We start from the raw sequence: 22,547 nt of genomic DNA, 5'->3' as shown, positions 1-22,547 counted from the left end.
GTATATACAGTTGATTAATGGTGTGGACAAAGCTGCTTGTATGTCCAACTGTGTATATACATGTAGCGGCCATAACATTTCCGAGTCCCGTGTTGGGATTCGAACCACGGACCTTCTGATCCGCGGTCGTACGCCTTGTTCACATGACCAAAGAGGTTAACCCCGTCAGCAAGCTGACAAGGTAAGGATGTCATCTGTGGGATGACTCCACGCCCTGCTACATACTCCCCCGTCAACAGAAGGAACGTCCCGGGCCGCATAGTAGGGTACTGAGGCTTATTTTGCTCAAATTTAATATGAACGTGCTCAGCCCCACGTTTGGCACCAATGTAGCGGCCATAAAATTTCCGAGTCCCGTGATGGGATTTGAACCACGGACCTTCTGATCCGAGGTCGGACGCCTTGTCCGCATGACCAAAGAGGTTAACCCCGTCAGCAAGCTGACAAGTTAGGATGTCATCTGTGGGATGACTCCACGCCCTGCTACATACAGTTGACTAATGTTGTTGACAACTTCTTGGAGTTCTGCTCTGTTGGAGAGAGGAACATAGACAGGATCCAACCTTATGTCTTTTTCTGGGTTCTTGCCAATGAAACAATGTTTAATAACGTTCCAGGTTTGTTGAAATATCATCAGTCAATTGTTACAAGCGTTATAAAAACATTACTAGGAAACAGTCGTCGAAACACTGCAACCTGAACGTCCAAAACACAACCGTGATACCCGTATCTAATACATCACCAACGAATAACCATTTTATTTTGTTATATTTTGCTCGGCAGTATAGATGAATCTGGAAGTTAATTATAACTCTATTTGTACAGAACAATTTCTCAGTGTCACTCACAGCTCGAACTATAGTAAAGACATGACTGGACACCAATAATAATAATAACAACAACAATGTACATATTTATAAAGCGCCAAATCCACATCTTAAAACATGCTCATAGCGCTTTACTAACCCCTGTCAGTGAAACAGTGTGCACTCGATTTCGCAGCCTCCTGGGGAGTATACAACCCATGCTAATACTCTGACTCATTGCATACCGTTTATTATGTACACTAAATACATTTGGAGGCACATGTTCGATCTCTCTTTAGACTTCTCTCTCTCTCTCTCTCTCTCTCTCTCTCTCTCTCGCTCTCTCTCTCTCTCTCTCTCTCTCTCTCTTTCTCTCTCTCTCAGTTCAAGACTGGCAGTGCGCAAGACTCACAAACTGCTGTCACAGAGATAACAGGCATGTACAATGTGTAAGTATGTGCTTCACAATAAAACTTACCTGATGTACAAACACCGCCGTGTTAAATGCACTGGTAAATGCAGGCTTCGCGTTAGCTCAGTTGACAGGTACAACCACAACCGTGCGTTGATAATAACCAGCTTGTGTGTGTGCTACATTGTATGTCTAGTACCATATAACGCTCGGCGTTTAGTTCACCAAATCATCGTTACACGTGACATGTCCTGCAGGTGTTAACAGATGTTAGCAAATGACATCAATTTGATATTTTTTTATCCTCGTTGTAATGTAAAATTAATGATGCATACAGAGTGTAGTTGTAGATTATAATTAATTTACGTTTTTAACAGTATTCGGTTACATGCCCACTTATAATCACCACTCTCTTGGTCAACTCCCATCATTTAACGGATAGGTGGACTATAAGTTTAGTAAACGCACAATGTTTCTTTGTTTGGGTGTTTAACGCCTCACTCAACAATATCATAGCTATATAAAGGCGGCTTGACAATAATTAATTCTGGATCGGTACTAATTTTATGAGCTACGACCCAAACCGTCGTAGTAAGATGACACGCATTGAATTAAACAGTGGATATAGCTGCATGTATGTCCCTCTGTGTATATGCAGTTGACTAATGATGTGGAAAAAGCTGCATGTATGTAGACCAGTGAATATACAGTTGACTAATGGTGTGGAAAAAACTGCATGTATGTACCTCTGTGAATATACAGTTGACTAATGGTGTGGACAAAGATTGCATGCATGCCCTGTATATATACAGCTAACCAATCGAGTGGAAAAAACAGCATGTCCCAAACCTGTCTCATCTTGTACGGCTGGGATGCATAAATATAGAATCCAGGGAATGTCGATGTGGAATTGTAGCTCATGATATTATTAAGCATGTCTTTTTGTATTGTACATTGAATATGAATGACAGAAATGAACTATTTGAAATCATTTGTGATGTGATAGATGTCTCTACATTTGCAAGACTATGTAGTGAGGACGATGATATAATCCTGTCTGTACTACTTGGCGGTATGCCTGAGTGTGTTAGCTCTTTATCTCAAAGTCTATGGGGTGACCTTATGGTTATTGTGTCAAGACATTGTAGGAAATGGGTGTATCTGTTACAAAACAGTTATAAGAATGCTTGATTGTCATGCATTTTGTAGTTATCATTTCTAATAATATTGTTCAATTGTACTACTGTACATCTCTGTAATTATACATAATATCATATATGATATGTATCTTCAATATCTGGAGGAAATAAAGAATATCTATCTATCTATCATGAACACATGATGCGTAACATGTTGTATCATGACTACGGTGTGTTGTGTCGACTCCTTCGGCGGTTTCGTACGTTTGAGTTCCGTTGCAGCGGGTTCTGTAAAAACTGTTCTGTAAACATAAACCGTCAATACCGGAGAATAATCAGTCTCGAGTATCTGCCCAAACAGATTCCATTCGGCGTAAAATGTAAACTAGTGGTGAAAATTATATAAATGGATCGCTGAATATGAGAGATCGCCTAACCTTCCGTCTGTGTTTGTGTGAACTTAAGTTCACTTCACGTCATTTCACTTCAAGTAAGTTCACTACGTATTAGTTCATTTTGCATTGTATAGCTCACTTCCTAGACTCACTTCACGTAATCTCACTTCACGTTAACTCACTACAAGCTAGTTTACCTCACCTCACGTTTGTTCATTTTACATTTGCTCTTTTCATGTTAGTTAACTTCACGTTAGCTCACTTCACATTAGCTCCTCTCATATTAGTTAGGGGCCGACAATTAGAGATTCAGGGTGAGGATCGGGGATTTTATCGAAAAGAAGAATTGGCAGGAAAATGCTTGAAAAAAATAATTATGCTTCATATTGTCGGAAAACATTGTCTGTCACATATATTTTATTGCTGCTGTGTGGTTTTTTTAACAAAAAAACATATTTTGACTCATTTATCTGGCATGGCATCTCAGTGAGCTAGTACTATACATCGGCAACACATACACACACACACACACACACACACACACACACACACACACACACACACACACACACAAACACATGCATGCGTCACTATATAAGTGGATGCGACCTTAAACCCCATTTCACTTCACCTCACTCCTAATTTCCCAGCGGCCATGTTGTTCCACTTAGGACTGTTACTGGTCTGAGCTTAAACATACGATCACGGTCACATACATGTATAATATTGATTGCTCATTGTCGGATAGATTTATGGTGTTATCATATATATCACGTTTATGAAAGGTTCTTATCAGAATTGAACTCTTCAAACCCATCGCAAAATTTATTCTCGAAAAGTACATATTAGATTTATATCACGATGTCGATTTCTTTTCATGTTTACATGTTACTCCTTAAGAGCCACGTAATGTCAATATCACATAGATAAGATTAGGGGGGGATTTATGCTGCTGGCCTCTGATGTTGGACATCGAATACGGTTGGTGAGTTGGTTTAAGCATAAACTATTCAGAAATCCCTGAATTTGGAAACAAAAACACAACACGATTATATCATACCACATGCAACTAAGCAGATGGTAATGGAATGCAAATTTGCAAAATTGGCAAAAACTGGCACAATAACATATTTCATTGTCTAATGAACACAGGATGATAAATGGTGATTTTCAAGTTTGTATATGTCACAGGAAATATGAATAATCGGGAAATATGTATAATTCCTTAATATTTCAGGAATATATGCAATGTCTGATATGTACAAGGTTCAGGAATTATATACTCTTCAAAAAAAGAAACTTGACAATGACTTTCAAAATGTAATATAATGCGATTGTTTCAAAATAGGACACAGAAACCATAATTGAAACACTGTTTGAAGATCAATGTACACAATGTTCAAAACATAAATCGTGTCACCTAGACAGACACACGTACACGATACAGTTAATGTCACAGGGGTACAGAAAATGTATCGGTTGTGCCCACCACGTGCATCTATCACCGCTTGACACCGAGGACCCATAGAGGCAATCAAGTTGTCAATAACACGCTGTTGGATGTGCTGCCATTCATGCTGAAGTGCATCAAGAAGCGCCGGAAGTGTTTGGGGCGGTGGATTCCTTCTGCGAACGCGTCGATCCAATTCGTCCCACAGATGCTCAATCGAGGACAAATCTGGTGACCGGGCTAGCCAAGGTAATGTCTGGATGTTGTTGTGCTGCAAGACGTCCTGACAAACACATACAATATGCGGTCGAGCGTTGTCCTGCTGGAACTGTCCGCCATGAACGTTGACGTGAGGAAGAACGTAAGGCTGTAGAATCAAGTCTCTGTAACGCACACCTGTCAATGCACCTGCCACATGCACGAGAGGCGTCCTACCACCGGGATGAATTCCGGCCCATACCATGACACTCCCGCCGCCAAATGGGACAACCTGCTGCACACAGTTGGGGGCGTAACGTTCACCCCGACGTCTGTAGACACGTGCGCGCCCATCAGCACGTGTGAGTAGGAAACGGGACTCGCCAGTAGACAGTCCATTTCTCCACCTTGCACGTGCCCATCTAACCCTCTGTTGGCACCGAAGCAGACGGTCCGCCAGATGACGTGGGGTCAATACATGACGTCGAACAGGTCTTCGTGCAAAAAGTCCAGCCTCCCTCAGTCTGTTGCGTACCGTTTGATCTGATATTCTGCGTACCCCAGGGATCTGTGTGGTTGTAGACGTGGCTGTGGTAGTGCGGTCTCGGAGGTGTCGCAGCCGGATGTATCGATCTTGTGCTTGGGTTGTCACCTTTGGTCTTCCTGACCTTGGTCTGTCGTCAACTCTGTTGGTGTTGTTGTATCGGGTCCACAGTGCGGAGATTGTCTGTCTGGATACGCCAAAGTGCCTGGCCACTTCTTGCTGAGTTGCTCCAGCTTGTAATCTCCCAATGGCGTTGTTCCGTAGAGCTGCATTCAGTCTTGGCATTCTGTCATCGCCTCTACTGCCGTTATAAGGACTGTATGAACAGCCGTTGATGTGGATTTTTATACCCATTCAGCTGGGGGGCCTGCATGCCTAAATGCAGGATCCCGTGCTGCACGTTTTTTACAGGCGGTTGCGTTTGGATGAAGCTGTAAAATTGATCCCCAGACGCTACGTTTATGTCCTTTGCATGTGTTTTCGCGAATTATAGACACATCATCTTTCTGTTTGACTTATTTGGTTCTCATTTAATGTAATTATTTTAGATATTTTGCAAAAAGTGGTTTTACATCTATGTCAAGTTTCTTTTTTTTGAAGAGTATATATATTTCCTTAAAATTGATGGTGAAAATTATGCATATTTCCTAATTTCGGTATTGTTCAATAAGTTGTTGTAACAGAAGGGTCTTTCAAAATATATCAGTTGTTTCAGGCTACCCCTTACAATATGTTTCAGACGCTCTCTCACATGTATTCCATATTTGGACTTTTTTGTACCATATGTTCCCTTGTTTATTCAGGTGAACAATTAATTTACTTGTGTTTGAGTGGGCACGGGTGGCCCAGTCGTCTAATGCGCCGTAATTCGCTATGCAGAGTTGCGTCCCTTGGGCACGCCAGAAACCTATGATTTTGGGTTCGAATCCCGGCACGCCCCGATTATGTTTCTAGGTTTGTCAGCACCATACCCGTGCTCCTGGGGTTCACCGAAGTGGTAAACGTCTGAGACCTGCATCACTTCGGGCTTTCCTCCCACATTAAGCTGACACGCCGTGATATAACTGGAATAATGTTAAAAGCGGCGTTACACCCAACTCACTCACTCACTTACTTGTGTTTGAGATGGGTGTCACTGCTGAGGCAGGACACGTTCCGCGGACGTCTGTGCTACTTATGTAAGGACTTGTTGCTTGTTGGACAAACACATACAAAACTTAAGGCCCCACGGGAGCATTGTCAGGGCCTGGACCTGGTCTGGTGTGGGGTGGCATCGTACCCCATCGTCTATACCACTTATACAATTACATGAGTGAGACAGAAAAGATAAAACTGCAAACACCCTTTTCTTCATGCTGGAATGACCAAAACCCAACGATGGTCGCGTTTTCTACCATGACATTTATAAATGCTTGATTCTGATTGGTTAGGAAGGTGTTTCCTTTTTGCTACGGAAACACCTTTCAAATATATTAAGCCTTTTTACACAAAAACATGCGTATGAATACATCGATAGCCTACATATCGATTCATAAAAAATGGCTGCCGATCGATTCCCCCATATGAACTGTAAAATGTACGCATATTTCCTCTATTACTGGTCTCAAATACACGCTGAGTCAAGGGCTCTCGCGAAATTAATAGACGGTCCCTTTCCCACGTGGTGATCAGTTGCCAACAGCACAGTAAAAATGACACAGCAAAAGAATGAACCAGTGTTTAGTGTACTGACCTCCATAGCATGCGTGTGAATCTGTTTCAGATACCTGAGCGTCATACATTTACCCGAAAATCAAACACACGCATTCAGATAAAATAGAAACTACCATAATAACAGTTGATTGTTCATGTTATTTTAAAATAGGCCAGAAAAGAACGCACTGCTGCAGATACATACACGAAATAGAAATTATTGAAATATTCCACAGCACAATGTTAAACGATGCCGTCTTCACGAGCTTTATTAAAGGAACATGTTCAGACACTTTTTCCGTCATTAGTGGAATGTCTTCTTCTCTGGACAAAATATTATCAGACGATGAGACTGAACTATCCTCATGGTTGCATGAATTTGCGTCAGACCCGTGGGTGTTCTCAGTTGGTTCACATTCCCTGTGTAACTGTGAGTCAGGAAAAGAATAACACATGTTGATGGAAGGATCTTTCTGGTCATGTTCATCAGAAAGGTCTTTTTTGTCCACAGAAATGTATGGACACTTAACCTTTTCATAAGATCATTTATCATCACCCACTTCATGTTCATCCATTGCATTTTCCATACAAAAGTAATCATTACATTGAGTTTTCAGATCGTCTTTGTCACCGCTGGAAAAGAGTTCATTCTTCACCTATTTTATGTTACTAAATGAGGTGTCTTTTTCTACTCACTTACTATGAACATGCGATCGGGGTAACATGACAAGCAATTAACTTAGTCATTGAGCCTGACCAGCCGATCCACACGGCACGTATGCGTTACTGGGTGTAAATTCTAACCCGGAATCCCGTTAGGGGTACAACACAGCAAGATATACAACTGACAGTGATATGAACTATAAACCAATCCGACAAACTTGTTATCGCCATCTTAACATTGCACAAATGAGGTCACCAAGGACCTAAGGGACGTAGCTCTTCATTGAACATTGCAGTACCTGGGTCCAGATTTTCGAAACGTTCTTAGCTAAGATTAATCTCAACAACTTACGTTCAAAGATAAGATATCTTAAGTTCAAGATAAGATACATTTTCGAAACTATCTTAAATATGTCGCAGATCGTACAAGATTACGATACCTATCGTAACTCAGACAGAGAACTCATTTGTGTTATTACAATAACATAGAGAAGTGACACCGAATTCATGATCACATTGTCAGGTCACTTTGTTTAACACGCAATTAATCCGAATTTTAACGTTTTGCTCTTGTGATAAAACATGCCATGACTACCAGAACACAAATAGCATTCGTGTGCCATGCAAAGACGTTTTTCAAACCCAATTAATATAATAATCAATAAGTGTAGTGTTACCACACTATAGCTATTAGAATTGAAATATTGTGCAAAAGGATACTTCACTATATTCCCGTCAAATGGTCCTCTGGCGAGCGCACAGAACTTTATGTAGACACATCGCGTTCAAAGTCAAGGACGAAAGTAAGGGACATTATTCTAAATAAGAATGACGATACCTTTGATCGAACAGCAGGCGTTCAGCATTTAAGATCCTAGTTCAAGTCAAGTCACACTAATTTTCGTTCTCAAAGGCAGATAATTCGTTATTGTTGTGTTATGTTGTCACGTGTAACATGCTACCAGTTAACGTAAACATACAGATAATGTTGTCCTTTTTAATCATTTCAAATCAAGTAGAGTCATTGAACAGATTTGTATGATTTGATTTAAATCCGTTTGAGGAGCAAAATAGCTGCATTTTTGTAAATGTGTCAAGTCTATTTCCGAACCAGTCTGGATTGTCTGACAACATTGGTAAGGGTAATTTATTTGTCAGGTGACCCTATCTCCTTTACAATAATTGTATTACCCAAAAGAGAATCGGAACCTATTTTTGTTTCATTTTTTAAATCGCCATTCTCTAAAATATGATACGAACATCTGTGCTATAAAGTTTTTCTGAAAAAACTTTGATAAAATCCTTTATTTAATGGAACACATCTATGTCGTTAATCAATTGTTTTTAAAGAATGCAATTGTTTAATAGACAATATCTTTTCACTCAAGTTGTTATTAATTATTTGACTTTAGATAATTCAGATAATCTAGGTTTTGTTTTTAAAACGAAACAAAATACAATTACTTTTGCTTGAAATAATAGTGAATATATTCTTTATACAAATATGATATACAAATATTTATAATATCAATTTCCTGCTATACCGAATAGTTCAATTCATTTGTTATAACCGCTCGTCCCGCACAATTTTAGATATAAAAAACTGTTAAGAAACGCTTAAGGTTTTGCACTTCGTCACATACATGTATGTAGATTGATCTAATTTTATAAAATGCGAAAATAAAGACTAAAGCATTGACGCAAATGCGATGCAGAAAATATGAAGGTGGAACTCTGCGCTTTTGAATGATAACTGAAACATTGAAAAAGGAGAATACAAAGGGAAACCACTCTCAACTAGAGTATGAACTAAGATCATCTGTTCCTGAGTTATCAATAAGGTCACGGTCATTACTATAGCCTGCCGACACCTTCCGCGTTTATCCTTCTCAAATAATAGAAAAGGTATGTTGTTTCACTCTTCTTTCAACATATACTCGGATCGAAATAGCTTATATGCTGTCTACTCCAAAGTTATGTGGATCGCTTTCGCGATTAAGAACAATTCTTGCGTGAAATCTCTGATGCGTTCGACGTGTTTTCGAAGTGTTAATTTGAATCACACAGTTTAACAAAATGTCAATGTTTGAACGTAAAGTAGATTATTTGTTTGAGCTATCTTAGAGTTACGACATTCTTACGATATCTTAGGGCTCCGATAGTTTCGAAAATAGGTTACGACCGTCTACGCTTTCCCTGCGATAACTTAACGGTTATTGAAGGGCTCAGAAGGTTTCGTAAATCTAGGCCCAGATGAAGTGTACATCAAGAGACATCTGATTTGTGTTACCAGAGTATACATATTTGACCCATATTTAAATTGTTCGTGATGTAAGTATTATTGTTGAAATATGTTATGAATAGAATAGCATCATGTTTCTTCTGTACGCAGTTGTACAGGGCAGGAGGTTCCAAATAAATCCAAAGTTAACCTGTTTACAAATGAATGTTAATAACCTACCAGCAATGAAAGCAAAAATAGCCAGAAGTCATGATTTGTCACGGAAGAACTCGACAGTCACCGGAGCGATGTGCATTTGCCTAAGGCCTGGAACGGTGAGGGCTATGCCAATTAGCGAGGTCCACTTTGGTCCAATCCTGCCCAGCACAGCCCCTGAATGCATTCCAAATCCGAGTCAAAGAGGAAATGAGGACATGACTAGAGACACTGAAAAAACATGTCACGTATAACATGGTATTTTGTACATGTACACACACTGTGATGATCATTTAAACATGAAAAGAAAAACTGCTTATAATTTGTTGTTTTATTCTCTGCATATATATTATATTATTATAAGCCATATATATATTTTAGATTGCATGTCTTCACATGTTAAAGGCTTATGGACGATTTTTTATTTGTTTGGAGAGGAAGCGAAATATTACACATGTTGTTGTGTATTTAGGTATGAAAGGGAGGGTATGCAATGTCTGAGTGTATGTAGGTATGAAATCGAAGGGTATGCATGTGTGGGAGTATGTAGATATGAAATTATCATCAACTCAGGGCCCTGTCCCCTCTACAAGCAGCCCAGACAGCGAATGAGACTTCTCGCAGGAAACGCTGCCCATTCGAACCCACCCAGAACTTTTCGGAGAGAGAGAGAGAGAGGGAGAGAGAGATTCTTTATTTCCTCCAGATGTCATTCCGAAGATTACAATGAAAATATAATCAATTACACGCAGTTAACACAATAAAAAAAAGCATAAAATATTTACAATTACACACAGTTTATCAAATTCAGATACCCAAATGATGACAGATATTCACTAGAAGATATATATCAAAAGATGCCTTAGTTTGTACAGATACGAGGCGAATTGTAGTATAATAGTTTCCCAGGTGTGTTGATCAAGATTGTGAGTAAATTTTGTTTAAGTCCCAAATAAGACTGATAACATATCTGTTTCGTCTTGCATTTCAAAATCAACATATTTTTGAACGTCAAGTACGTCAATGAGAGAAGAGAAAAACGCATTTCTTTCTGATATCAGCGCTTCACAATGTAAAATAATGTGGCTTTCATAGTCGAAAGCATGGCATTGCCTATTACAGAGCATGCACTCTTTCGAAAGTTTACTGCGTGATGAGACTTTCACACAGAGTTGTAAAGCAGGTCGATATTCCGGGTACAGAAAAGCTAATTGCCAAAGTACATGGTATGTTAATGTCGTATGAATTCTCTTATAACGGGACATGCTTGCATTATTTGATACATTTGTGAGCCATGATTGTTCTTCGTATTTGCATATAGTTTCGTTAACACGATTTCTCCATTTCAATTTTTTGGAGGGAAAGTACTGTACTGAGTATATGTACGAAGGTAGGGACCCAGATTGTATTTATCAAGTGTTGATTTAAGTTCTCCACAGATTGTCTTTTAATTGACAGGGCTTGCAATGGACGCGCAAAAAATATCTTTTGCAAAGTTATTACAGTTCAGATTGCATAAACGACCAAGAAATAAAAGTTTGCATTTATCAATATATGCAGTAATTGTCCAAAGTCCAAGGTTCGAAATAGTAGATTCTGAAGGAAATATTTAATCAAGACCCTATGCAATGCGTGCAAAATATCTCTGCGTGCCTTCCAACAGAGCGGCATGTTGACCCTTGCTGTCGTAGAGTAATTCACATCCATAAAGGCTGGTTTTGAGTATCATTCTGAGCCATATTTTTACGCTTGAAATTGGATGAAGATCATAACTTTTTAATCCTAAAGATCTTAGGGTGCTAATATTTTGTCTTGCTTTCTGACAGTTCTTTTCAATTCTTGTTTTACAGGACAGATTGTATGTTAGAAGTATTCCACCATACACCGTAGAGTCAGTTGTAGTGTTGTGTATATTACCAAGTTTACAATGACAGTTATACCCCTTGCGTTTTGCTTTGGTGAACACAATTATTGCAGAACTTTTCGGAGAATGTGTTTGTGACTTAATATTTCAGCTATATGACGGCGGTCTGTGAATAGTCAAGTCTGGAGCAAACAATCCAGTGATTGATATCATGAGCATCGAGCTATGCAATTGGGATACGATGACATGCATCAACAAAATCAGCGAACCTGACCACCCGATCCCGTTTGTGAATACTCCCATTACACAGATTGTAGGAAGGGCTGTATTACTGGCAGCAAACTCAGACTGGTTCTGAACAGCAAACAGCAAACAACTAAGTCAACGTGCCTGATCATCCGATCCGTCTTAGTCAACTCAAACGACCAAGGTTATTTTAAACCAGTTCTATCCGCAAGAGTTTTAATATAGAAACACATACACTCACGTGCAAAAGAAACGTCCCCAAAGTTAGAATTATATTATAATTGTTGAATATAGTCAAAAACATGAAAAACAGTTCGGAACACATTGCCCAAACACACCAATGCATGGTATGTCAATGAAATTCACGTGCTGCATGTTAGAAGCGGGTAAAAATGACTTTATTAGGTGAAATTCCCTGCACGTGCAGGAAATCAACCGTATGAAGATCCCGTTGGAAACTGCTCTTTGCAATCATCAGCGTCTGAAAAACCCGCAGAACATGCCTAGATTAACTGTGGAACAGAGGCAAAGAGCGACTGGAATGTTAGAGATGGGGGCAACTCACGACCATGTTGCAGGAATCATGGGCTGCGCAAAAAGAACGATTGGCAGACTAGTCACACGTTACAGACAAACTGGCAGGACAGCAGACAGGCCAAGGAGCGGTCGACCAAAAGTCACTACGCCACAAGAAAACCGTTATCTACGTACGCTTCATTTAAGGAACAGATTCCTCACTGTGACGTCATCATCAGCGCATAGCCTTGGTCATCGTCTCAGTAGGTGGACAGTCTCGAGACGACTCCGTGAGCGAGGAATCAGAGCCTACAGACCGTTCAAGGGCATGACGTTAACGCTGGAATATCAACGTCGAAGACTGGCATGGGCAAGACGTGTTCGTCAGTGGCAGCAACGAAACTGGCAAAGAGTCTTTTTCAGCGACGAGAGTATGTTCCAGTTGAACAGAGCTGACGGCCGAAGACGTGTCTACCGCCGGCGTGGGGAACGGACGGTACGTTGTTGCGTTCAGGAAACGGAACCATATGGTGGAGGGAGTGTGATGGTTTGGGGAGGCATTTGTGGGAACACCAAGACCGACCTAATTATCATCGATGGCAACCTGACAGCCCGTCGGTATATTGATGAAGTTCTGCAGCCCCATGTCCTGCCTTTCCTCCAGCAAAATCCAGGAACCTTGTTTCAGCAAGACAATGCCACACCACACACCGCAGTTGTCACAACGGCCTTTCTCAACGCCAACAACGTGCCCGTCCTGCCTTGGCCACCAAGATCCCCAGACATGTCCCCGATAGAACACTTGTGGGACCATCTTGGACGTCGAATTCGACAACTGCCACACCCTCCTTTGACGAGAAATGCACTGGCTCAGGCACTGCAGAGAGAATGGCGTCAGATCCCCAATCGCGTGATCAGAAGACTTACACACTCGGCCCGACGACGTGTTCTGGCATGTATCGACGCTAGGAGTGGACATACGCGGTATTGACAGTCTGCATTCCAATTTCAACCTCTTTGTTATTGTGATTTGCCGCTTTGGCTTGTGCTCGAATACTGGACAATCGACCCCCTTGTGATAACATTGACTCTACAGCTGTTCCATTTAACATGTTCTTTTTACTTCTTTCACACATGCTTTACATACCTTTTTGTTATTCATATAAAACGTCATTATCTATTCGTGTTTGTGTTTGTGTTGTTTGATAGTTGAAAAATGTTTGGAGGCGTTTCTTTTGCACGTGAGTTTATTTATATCCCAAGGCACTCATGTTATATTTACCTTCAGTTTGTGTGTAGTTGAACGTCGCTTTAATGAATACCAATGTCACATTTAAACACGAGCCCACTGTAAGCTGACCCAGGAGCACCACAAGGATCGCACATGCGCCCCTCACTGTCATAGTTGACCACAAAGATGGGTCAGCCATCTGCAGTTGGAGGCTGTAAAGAACCACTCAGATTTGAAAACAGACAGAAAATACGCAAATCCAAGAAAGTAACAAATGGGGCTGAACGTCGCGTTCAAGTTCATTGCACTTACATAGCGACGTTACGCTGGTCCAAGGGGATGTGGGGTGTTCAGGAGAGCCCACTCCCCCAACCGTAATTTTTTTAAAGGAAAAAGACATTGAACTGAATCATTTGGTGACATATTTTCACTACAACTAACAATTAAAGGGTAAACACAAGCGCAAGCTTCGTCTCGAATTATTTGCATATACGTTATTTTGTATTTGCCATATTTTGTTTTTACAATAAGTGCATCCCCACTTTCCTAAAAGCTGTATCTACGTTTGATGAGAATGAGTTTTAACACCTACCATTGCTCACGAAAGAAACAACGAGACATAAAACTGGCACACACAGCGTTGCTAAGAACCGCACGCCCGTGTGGTGTTTTCACCAACATTCAGGCAGGTAGAATAGAATGTATAACAACTTTAATTTGACAATTGTATTGTTTGTTTAATGTGAAAGCGGTACATGACCGTACGTTATTATACATCACATTAATGATTTGTCTCCAAATGAAATGATATTATTAGAGTCAATCTAACGTGTCATGTTAAAAATTGGCAGGATACAATAAACAACTTATAACTATTCACCAAGTTTGACAATTCTAAATCGAAGTGTGATTCATTTGTTATTTTCCGCTTAGTATGAGAAGAGAAAAACACAAAATAAAGATCGTGAAATCTGACAGCAATGTTTCAATAAGTGCAATGGTCACCGTCTGTGATTTCACAGACAGGGATAGTCTGCTGATAATCTTTCGTCACAAACAGAATAACAGTAATTTTTTAAATATGTCTCCTGTCACATCCAGAATAAACACAAATTACTCCTTATGATCAGTAATGTGAACTTGACGATATAATTGGCGTATTTTTAAATCCGTTGGACCTTGTATGCTCCAGTGTGCCAGAAACGGTTGATCAATCAACAGGCCACATGCAAGTTTCTCTGACAGTATCTTCTATTTGAACTTCTGTTGATATATAAGGATCATCATTTGATGTTACGTTCATTATGAAGGAATATGATTCACCCTCCACAACAGGTGCACGAAAATGGACTTGACAAAATGTCTTTCAAAATTAACATTCATGCTTTGCTGAATGCGATAAGATATACGCAACTACGTGATGTATAAAAGCTAATAAAATACTTCATAAATATTTTCAGTATACGTTTCACATTACATTTGGTATTTTTATATTACTTTTATAGATTCTATGATGATTTTAGCACAATTTCAAAAAAACATTAAATGATTTGATGATTTATTTGTTAATGCTAAATTATTCACATCTGTTCACAGCTTTTAACATTTTAAGCTAAATTTTCATATTAAGTTGTTATTTATTTCGCAATAATTAGGTGTATAGACACTGAATATTGATCATTGCCTCGGGACAGTGTAACTGATCAATCGTCAATTATGAACTTTCCTCTTAACATCAACTATGTGAAAAGTTAATTATTTGATGTAATTATATAAACTAAGTGGCAAAAGAAAGTATAGGTTGGCAATTTGTAATTTTCCTAAAACCAGCGATAACCAGTGGAAAGTGGGTATTGGGAATATGACTGCCCAGGAACAGGTACCAGAAAACACCTCACCCGAACGCGCCACCTTTGACGGCGCTCGTGCGGTGAAAAAAAATGGTGAAACAGGTTTCCCGCCTATGGCATAAACTGCACGTGCCTGTTAGCTGTATCAATGCGTTCGTCTGCAGGGTATAACCACACGTGATGAAAGCACACAAAAGAAATGCTACGACTGTCTCAGGAGCAGAGAGAGAGCCATCGGTATGGCTGAAATGGGGGCAACACAGGTCCAAATTGCCAGAAGGTTTGGTTGTACACCATTGACAGTAGCCAGGCTGATTCAACGGTACAGGCAGACAGGGAGGACACAGGACAGGCCTAGAACCGGACGACCCCGAGTGACAACACCACTGGAAGACGGTCAGATACGGTTCATTCACCTTATGCTTGGAAACAGCATGTCAATGTCCGAGAGTGTATCAAACGACATCACCTGCAAACTCGAAAAAATGAGATCTGTATTGAAACATTCGTGTAAGTAATTCTAAAAAAATAAGTTAGATATAACAAAATGATCGAAATGGTATTAGGGGATCACGATACACATGGAGCTGTTGGTGTTCCAACGTTGCCATGATTGTACAAGTTTCATCCAATCGATGATATTTCGATTCAGATTGTTTTTGTTCATAATTAATAATACCGAAGCTTGCAAATTTTTATAAATTAAGGAACTTGGGGGTTTTCTTTTCATGAACTAACAAAAGATATGATCGAATGAAAAGAATGATAACATTATGAAGAAACGATCGGACTGAATATCCACCCAACATGAGGTAGTTCAAGTTAACAATTGCCGTTTCTGGTAGTTATGAGCCGAGAAATTTGGTCCAAACTTTTTACCTCGCGATATTTTGTTTGATTTTAGGTAAATACACTACTGAGTTTTGGTTTTTAGCAAGCTGAGCATTTATGCATATCACACGTAATTTAAATGAAACGCAAAGCCAACCCGGTAAGAAGTTTTTGCAAGGTTTATTTGGGGGTGCCCCTTGGTTGTGCGCCTGGAGAATGGGTTCGCCTGCAGCATTGAGAACTTTAAAGGGCGTCCAGGATGTGGAAATCCTATCAAGTCTGTCAGAGGTCAGAGCCTTGAGAGTTTTAATGGACGTCCAGGATGTAGCAATGCTCTCAAGTCTGTCAGAGGTCAGAACCTTGAGAGTTTTAAAGGGCGTCCAGGATGTAGCAATCCTCTCAAGTCTGTCAGAGGTCACAGCATTGAGAACTTTAATGGACGTCCAGGATGTAGCAATCCTCTCAAGTCTGTCAGAGGTCACCGCATTGAGAACTTTAAAGGACGTCCAGGATGTGGCAATCCTATCAAGTCTGTCAGAGGTCAATGCTTTCCTATTGCTAACACATATTTGATAATGTTAACTGCCACGCTATATACCATACACTACACACTTGAAAATTGGATTCGACCAAAACATTACAAGCGTTATCAAAACATTACTATGAACCAATCATCGAAACACTGCAACCTGAACGGCCAAAACTAAACTGTGATACCCGAATCTAATACATCACCAACAACTTACCATTTCATTTTACTTTTTTGGATAAATCTAGAAGTTAATTATTACTATATTTCTACAAAACAATTTCTCAGTTTCACTCACAGCTCCAGCTACAGTAAGGTTATAACTGGACACCAATAATTATAACAACAATAATGTGCATATTTATAAAGCGCCAAATTCACACCCTAAAGCATGCTCAAAGCGCTTCACTTACCCCTGTCAGTGGATCCGTGTGCACTCGATTTCATTCTCAGCTCCCTGTATATACTCTCACTACTTGCATACCGATTAATATGAACACTTAATATGTTCATACGTGAAGTTCAGGTGTATCCTTTGGTGATTTGCGCTGAAGGCGGGTATGACGGCACATGTTGAATATCTACTCTCTCTCTCTCTCTCTCTCTCTCTCTCTCTCTCTCTCTCTCTCTCATTCACACACACACACTCTCTCTCTCCTGCTCAGGACAAGACAGACAGAGCGCAAGACGCACAAACTGCTGTCATAGAGAAAGCACTCATGCACAATGTGTAAATATGTGCTTCACATAAAACTTACCTGTGTACAAACACCACCGTGTTAAATGTACTAGTAAATGCTGACTTCGTGTTAGCTCAGTGGACAGGTACAAACACAACCGTGCGCTGATACTGACTAGCTTGTGCATGAGCTACATTGTATGTCCAGTTCCATGTGGTCACTTCGCCTCAGTTCGCTTCTCGTTAGCTTAGTTCCATTCACAAGTACAAACACAACCGTGCGCTGATAATAACAGTCTCCGTATGTGTTTGTTTCTGTTCCCATATGATGCACGACCTTTGGTTCACCAGTGCATCAATATACGTGACACATGTTGGCACATGTTGAATCTCTCTCTCTCTCTCTCTCTCTCTCTCTCTCTCTCTCTCTCTCTCTCTCTCTCTCTCTCTCTCTCTCTCTCTCTCTCTCTCTCTCTCTCTCAGTACAAGACCGACAGAGTGCAAGACCTACAAACTGCTGTCAGAGAGATAGCATGGCAACCGTGACCAGCTTGTGTATGTGCTACATTGTACGTTTAGTTCACCGGGTGCATCAGTATACGTGTCCTGCAGTTGCTAGCAGCTGTAAGTGAATGTAATCATTCGAATAGTTTTATATCCTAGTTATGTCCTGAAGCTATGAATACAGAGTGCAGTTATGATATTTGTTTTACGATTTTTTAACAGTACTCGGTAACATGCCCACTTTAAGTCTCCACCCACTCAGCTCCCATCATTTAACCGACAGCTGGACTATTTCCTAAATAAACGCTCAATTTTTCTTTGTTAGGGTGTTTAACGCCGCACTCAACAAATTACAGAGCTGTATAAAGGGGGCTTGAAAATAATCAATTCTGTTCTGCACCAGACAATCCAGTGACGACCCACGCCTACGGGGTTACATGACACGCATCAAATTAACTAATGGTGTGGACGAAGCTGCATGCATGTTCCTCTGTGTGTATGCAATGGATAAACGTTCCCAAAAGCAATTGTCAGGGGGTGGGGTCTAACATTTTGTGTCATTTTTAAAACAACGTTCAATTGACATATTTGTACCAAACTACACCATGTGTTTAACATCATTTGCATCAGATGATTTCAAAAGTGCCAGTAAATAACATTGACGTCACATATCATGAACACAGTCATGATCGCATCATGACTTGTATCGTGTGTGGCTTACGGCGGATATAGCTGAGGTACTCTATTCTGACACTATTTCAGTTCACTTAGTGTTGGTTCGTTTCGCATTGCATACCTCACTTCCTATACTCACTTCACATACGCTCATTTTACGTTAAACCGCTTAGCGTTAACTCGCGACAAGCTAGTTCACCTCACCTCACTTCACGTTTGTTCATTTTACATTACCTCTTTTCATATTGTTTAACTTCACATAAGCTCTTCTCGTGTTAGTTCACTGCACGTTAGCTCACTTCACGTTAGCTCTTCTCATGTTAGTTACTTCACCTTAGCCCCTCTCATGTTAGCTTATTGCACGTTAGTACACTTCACATGAGCTCCTCTCATGTTTGTTCACTTCACGTTAGCTCACTTCGAATTAGATCTACTTATGTTTGTTCACTTTACGTTAGCTCACTTCATATTAGCTCCTTTCATGTTTGTTCACTTCACATTAGCTCCTCTCATGTTAGTTCACTGCACGTTAGTTCACATCACATAAGCTCCTCTCATGTTTGTTCACTGCACGTTAGTTCACTTCACATTAGTTCCTCTCGTGTTTGTTCACTGCACGTTAGCTCACTTCACATTAGCTCCTCTCATGTTTGTTCACTGCACGTTAGCTCACTTCACATTAGCTCCTCTCATGTTAGTTCACTGCACATTAGCTCTTCTCATGTTTGGTCACTGCACGTTAGCTAACTTCACATTATCTCCTCTCATGTTTGTTCACTTCACGTTAGCTCTTCTCATGTTAGTTAACTTCACGTTAGCTCACTTCACATTAGCTCCTCACATATTTGTTCACTGCACGTTAGTTCACTTCACATAAGCTCCTCTCATGTTTGTTCAGTTCACATTAGTTCACATCACATTAGCTCCTCTCATGTTAGTTCACTGCACGTTAGTTCACTTCACATTAGCTCCTCTCATGTTTGTTCACTGCACGTTAGTTCACTTCACATTAGCTCCTCTCATGTTTGTTCACTGCACGTTAGTTCACTTCACATTAGCTCCTCTCATGTTTGTTCACTGCATTTAAGCTCACTTCACATTAGCTCCTCTCATGTTAGTTCACTGCACGTTAGTTCACTTCACATTAGCTCCTCTCATGTTAGTTAACTGCATGTAAGCTCACTTCACATTAGCTCCTCTCATGTTAGTTCACTGCACGTTAGTTCACTTCACATTAGCTCCTCTCATGTTTGTTCACTGCATGTTAGTTCAATTCACTTCACATTAACTCCTCTCATGTTTGTTCACTGCACGTTAGTTCAATTCACTTCACATTAGCTCCTCTCATGTTAGTTCACTGCACGTTAGCTCACTTCACATTAGCTCCTCTCATGTTTGTTCACTGCACGTTAGCCCTTCTCATGATAGTTAACTTCACGTTAGCTCATTTCACGTTACCTCCTCTCATATTAGTTCACTGCACATTATCTCACTTCACATTAGTTCCTCTCATGTTAGTTCACTTCACGTTAGCTCACTTCACATGAACTCTTCTCATGTTAGTTCACTGCACGTTAGCTCACTTCACATTAGCTCCTCTCATGTTTGTTAACTTCACATTAGCTCCTCTCATGTTTGTTCACTTCACGTCAGTTCACTTCACATTAGATCTAGTCATGTTTGTTCACTTCACGTTAGCTCACTTCACATTAGCTCTTCTCATATTAGTTCACTTCACGTATCACTTCACATTAGCTCTTCTCATGTTTGTTCACTTCACGTCAGCTCACTTCACATTAGCTCTTCTCATGTTAGTTCACTTCATGTTAGCTCACTTCACATCAGCTCTTCACATGTTAGTTCACTGCACGTTTGCTCACTTCACATTAGCTCCTCTCATGTTTGTTCACTTCACGTTAGTTCACTTCACATAAGATCTAGTCATGTTTGTTCACTTCACGTTAGCTCACTTCACATTAGCTCTTCTCATGTTAGTTCACTTCACGTTAGCTCCTCTCACGTTATCTCACTTCACATAAACTCCTCTCATGTTTGTTCACTTCACGTTAGCTCTTCTCATGTTAGTTCACAGCACGTTATCTCACTTCACATTAGCTCCTCTCATGTTAGTTCACTGCACGTTAGTTCACTTCACATTAGCTCCTCTCGTGTTTGTTCACTGCATATTAGCTCACTTCACATTAGCTCCTCTCATATTAATTCACTGCACATTAGCTCACTTCACATAAGCTCCTCTCATGTTTATTAACTGCACGTTAGCTCCTCTCTTGTTAGTTAACTTCACGTTAGCTCATTTCACGTTACCTCCTCTCATATTAGTTCACTGCACATTATCTCACTTCACATTAGCTCCTCTCACGTTAGTTCACTTCACGTTAGCTCACTTCACATAAACTCTTCTCATGTTAGTTCACTGCACGTTAGCTCACTTCACATTAGCTCCTCTCATGTTTGTTCACTTCACATAAGCTCCTCTCATGTTAGTTCAGTTCACGTTAGCTCCTCTCACGTTAGTTCACTGCACGTTAGTTAACTTCACATTAGATCTAGTCATGTTTGTTCACTTCACGTTAGCTCTTCTCATGTTCGTTCACTTCACATTAGCTCCTCTCATGTCTGTTCACTGCACGTTAGTTCACTTCACAATAGCTCTTCTCATGTTCGTTCACTTCACGTTAGCTCACTTCACATTAGCTCTTCTCATGTTAGTTCACTTCACGTTAGTTCACTTCACATTAGCTCCTCTCATGTTAGTTCACTTCACGTTAGCTCCTCTCATGTTAGCTCACTTCAAATAAACTCCTCTCATGTTTGTTCACTTCACGTTAGCTCTTCTCATATCAGTTCACAGCAATTTATCTCACTTCACATTAGCTCCTCTCGTGTTTGTTCACTGCACGTTAGTTCACTTCACATTAGCTCCTCTCATGTTTGTTCACTTCACGTTAGCTCTTCTCATGTTTGTTCACTGCACGTTAGCTCCTCTCATGTGTGTTCACTTCACGTTAGCTCTTCTCATGTGTGTTTACTGCACATTAGCTCACTTCTCATTAGCTCCTCTCATGTTAGTTCACTGCACATAAGCTCACTTCACATAAGCTCCTCTCATGTTTGTTCACTGCACGTTAGCTCTTCTCATGTTAGTTAACGTCACGTTAGCTCATTTCACGTTACCTCCTCTCATATTAGTTCACTGCACGTTAGCTCACTTCACATTAGCTCCTCTCATGTTTGTTCACTTCACATTAGCTCACTTCACGTGAACTCTTCTCATGTTTGTTCACTGCACGTTAGCTCTTCTCATGTTAGTTAACGTCACGTTAGCTCATTTCACGTTACCTCCTCTCATATTAGTTCACTGCACGTTAGCTCACTTCACATTAGCTCTTCTCATGTTTGTTCACTGCACGTTAGTTCACTTCACATTAGCTCCTCTCATGTGTGTTCACTTCACGTTAGCTCTTCTCATGTTTGTTCACTGCACATTAGCTCACTTCTCATTAGCTCCTCTCATATTAATTCACTGCACATAAGCTCACTTCACATAAGCTCTTCTCATGTTAGTTAACGTAACGTTAGCTCATTTCACGTTACCTCCTCTCATATTAGTTCACTGCACGTTAGCTCACTTCACATTAGCTCCTCTCATGTATGTTCACTTCACATTAGCTCCTCTCATGTTAGTTAACTTCACATTACCTCCTCTCATGTTAGTTCACTGCACGTTAGCTCACTTCACATTAGCTCCTCTCGTGTTTGTTCAGTTCACGTTAGCTCCTCTCATGTTAGTTCACTGCACGTTAGCTCACTTCACATTAGCTCCTCTCATGTTAGTTCACTGCACGTTAGCTCACTTCACATTAGC

Source organism: Haliotis rufescens, unplaced genomic scaffold, assembly GCF_023055435.1.
Source record: "Haliotis rufescens isolate VD_foot unplaced genomic scaffold, xgHalRufe1.0.p SCAF_4, whole genome shotgun sequence".
Lineage (NCBI taxonomy): Eukaryota > Metazoa > Mollusca > Gastropoda > Lepetellida > Haliotidae > Haliotis > Haliotis rufescens.
This window is presented reverse-complemented; position numbering follows the sequence as displayed.